Here is a 3,785-nt window from a genome sequence, read left to right as displayed (position 1 = left end):
CTGCTCCTCATCAAGTCTTGAGTCTCCCGTGGCCTCTTCCATTCCATGGTTCCTCCACAACACCTTCAGTAATGGAATGGTTTTGTTTCGTAACACATGTTCTTTCCTATCTAAGATCCATACTAGTTTCTCTTTGTAAGATAGATCCTCCTTTAACTATACTGGTTATGCTTCAAGAATAAGATATGGGTATGGAACATACTTCCTCAACATCAAAACGTGAAATACGTAATGTATTTTGGCCAACTCCATTGGAAAAGTCAACCTATAAGCCGCCGATTCGATTCATTCAATAGTCTCGTAGAGTCTAATGTATCTCAGACTTAGCTTCCTTTTTCTATCAAAACGTAACACACCCTTTCACGGGGATAACTTGAGAAAGACTTGGTCTCCAACTTTAAACTCCAGTTCCCTTTGTCCCTCGTCATCATAACTTTTTAATCTGTCTCAAGATGTCGTTAGATTTTCCTTGACCAACTTAACATTCTCTGAAGTTACTTGGACCAGCTCTAGTCCCAGCAACTTCCTTTCTCCCACTTCATTCCAAGACATAGGAGTTCCCACAGTCGGGATGTGAAGAAAAGCTAGGGATAGTAGAGAGGTTGTTCCTTTAAGTGCTGATTCTGGGTCTTGAACAAGGGGTCCCGCCCTCTCATTGGCCCGAGAGAGACTCGATTTTGTTGATTGGATCACAAAACAATTGTTCATTAGGGAATCAGTGGGGAATTAAGGAACAAGAGGTAATTTCAGGAGTAAAACAGAGATTTGACCCAGCCATTATTACGAATAACCTATGAATAGTTGACTTTAAAATCCAAAATTTATTTTGATTTTAAAATCATATTTTATTTCTAAAATAAAAATTTATTAATTTTAGGAATTAATTTCATAAATTAATTTTCTAATAAAATTAATAAATAATTATTTAAATAATTTAAATAATTTTAATTAATTTAATATCCAATATTAAATTAATTTTTACACAAATTCATCTTCATATATTTAAATCATATTTAAATATATATTCTTCAATTTCGTTTGATTCTAATTTCAACGTTTCGAATTAACTTATCACGCTACTCTAGAGCTAATCCATTTTCGAGCTAGTAGGTGGACCTTGTCGACCTACAGATCATGGGCTCCAACGATCCGAGATTAATCGGCTAAACTCATTAGATCAATCTAATCCCTATTCGTTAACTAATGGGTCACTCCACTAAAGCTCATAGTTGAACTCCCCTCACTGTAGATATATTATGTCACTCGATATAACTGATGTGTTGTAAATGTGATGCAATTATGATGTATATTTGCGGTGATGAGTTATGCATTGCACATGCAAGTTTTCCTAGTAAAATCCAAGTATAAATCTCAGTAGGTTTCCTAGTAAGTCCAGGGTCGAACACACGAACTACTGAGTTACTATGCGACAGTAAATTTGATTCCTTTGCGGTGGTAAAAACAAATAAGTTGGATGGTGTTTTGATTAAGTATATTTCCTATGCGACTGATTCGAGTAAAGAATTGATGAAATTGAGAATTACAATGAATATGCGATGAACGAGTTGAGAAGGGATTTAGCTTACACTTCCTAAGATTGTGTTCAAGTTATGCGATCATGCTACACACACACAACAGCAAGTCATCTCCCAATGCAAATGCCATAAGTCTTATTTCTAGGACGCATGTGATGTATACGATAATGTCGATAGGACTTATGTCTAAGCCTCTATTCTTGTCTATGCGATGATGAATGATGCACACATACACAAGATGATCGCATACTATCATATCCTATCTCTAGGGTGCATGCAATGTGTTAATAGAAAACAGAACGTATTCCTAAGTTTCTATCTCTTACTTATGCGGTTCTATTCTGGCTCTCGCAAGCCTGGATTCTATCTTTATACCTCTCTCCCAAGCATCTCTAAAGGATGAATGACACATACATAAGATAAGATGATCGCATAAAGTGAAGATCTCAGGTCATGCTAGCTAAGTACTTCTCAACCCATTCGGAAATTTAGCTACTAATGCGAAGTATGGAGAGATTGAACATAAGTTGAAATGAGATTTCCATTGTCTATAGATTAAATGCAGAATACAGAATAAAAATAGCATGTAGAGATTAGAAGCCCGGTAGCAATGTCTTACTTCCCGGGCCTTTTACACTGTCTTTTTACTCCAACTCTACCCAGAAAAATATCCTTTCTTTCGCAAATGTTGGCCCTTTCTCCTTTTGAAGTGCTTCCCGGCAGTCTTCCGAGCTGTCTAAGAATGATCTCTTGGCGTCTTTTTCTCTTCGCTCGTTTCCGTCTTCTAAGTATAAAAAATGACGATGGGCGCATGCGATCGCAATATTCTCAGTTTAACGATTTTGGACATGATTTTGTATACTTTTACCATCGCATTACCTCATTGTTTTACTTATTTGCACTGTAATAACGTGCATTTCTACCTGTTATCAATAACCATGATTAATAAGTTAACCCTTCATAGGTTTTTCGTAATAACGGTTGGGTCGAATGTCTGTTTTACCCCTGAAATTACCTCTTGTTCCTTAAGTCCCTCCTAATCTCCTAATGAACAATTGCTTTGTGATCCGATCACAAATCCAAGTACCTCTCAGGCTAATGAAAGGACGGGGCCCCTTGTTCAAGACCCAGAATCAGCACTTAAGGGAACAACCACTCTACAATCCCTAAAGCGGGTAGAAGCGAATTCCATCTTGTACCCTATGTCCCCAGTTATCTATCCAGTCTTACCCCTGAAATGGGAGTCTTATTAAGCCTGCGCTGTTGAACTAACCCTCTCTTATGAAAATCTAAGGGTAATCTCGAATAAATAGGAGTTCATAGTTAGCTCAAGATTAAGGTCAAGTTACCTAGGTCATCGCTTTAAATAGTCAGTTTTAAACAATAAACAACGTTATAAAGTAAGAGTGACTCATTTCGTGGTCCGATCTTGTACAAACCCTTTTGCACAAGGACACCCCCACTCCTCATGTCCAACATGAACGACATAGGATCACTTCGTTTGTAGCACTTTACAAATCCTTGTAACAACTACAGAGCAAGTCGTATCCAATAGCATTACCAGAATAAGGTATCCAACCTTATTCATATACTATAGATCATTTTGATTATTTACTCGAACTTGATCCACCTTTATGTCTCCACATAAAGTTCAAATACTCATCCAATAGTCAAAGGACTTTCAGGTTTATTGGATTTCTATCAAGCAATAGATCTATTCAATAACACCTTTATTTAATTTTCAGAATAAGTTCCATTATTTACATATCACAAGTTTTAGGACATAATACCCAACAACTTCAACATGGCAACAGGTGAGAAAGTCTCCTCATAATCGACTCGTTCAACGTGGATATAACATTTTGCCACAATTCTAGTCTTAAAGGTTTGCATCTTTCCATCAGCACCCCGTTTTCTCTTGTTGATCCACTTGCAACCTGTAGATTTAACACCATCAGATTGATCTACAAGATCCCAAACAAAATTAAACTACATAGACTCCATTTCGAGATCCATAGCTTTGATCCATTCATCTTTGTCAACATCCTCCATTGTCTTCTTGTAAGACAATGTATACTCAACATCTTTGTCAGCTACAATAGCTAGAGTTTTTGTTAAACCCATATAACGAATAGGCGGGTTCGCAACCCTCCCACTACATCGAGGTGGATTTGACCGATAAGATGATCCAACTTTAATAAATTTTGTTGAGGTGTTAGGCTCTTCAACAACTCTTGTTGAAGATTCAGT

Source organism: Benincasa hispida, chromosome 3, assembly GCF_027475165.1.
Source record: "Benincasa hispida cultivar pf3 chromosome 3, pf3_genome.v1.1, whole genome shotgun sequence".
Classification (NCBI taxonomy): domain Eukaryota; kingdom Viridiplantae; phylum Streptophyta; class Magnoliopsida; order Cucurbitales; family Cucurbitaceae; genus Benincasa; species Benincasa hispida.
Note: the sequence above shows the minus strand (reverse complement) of the source record.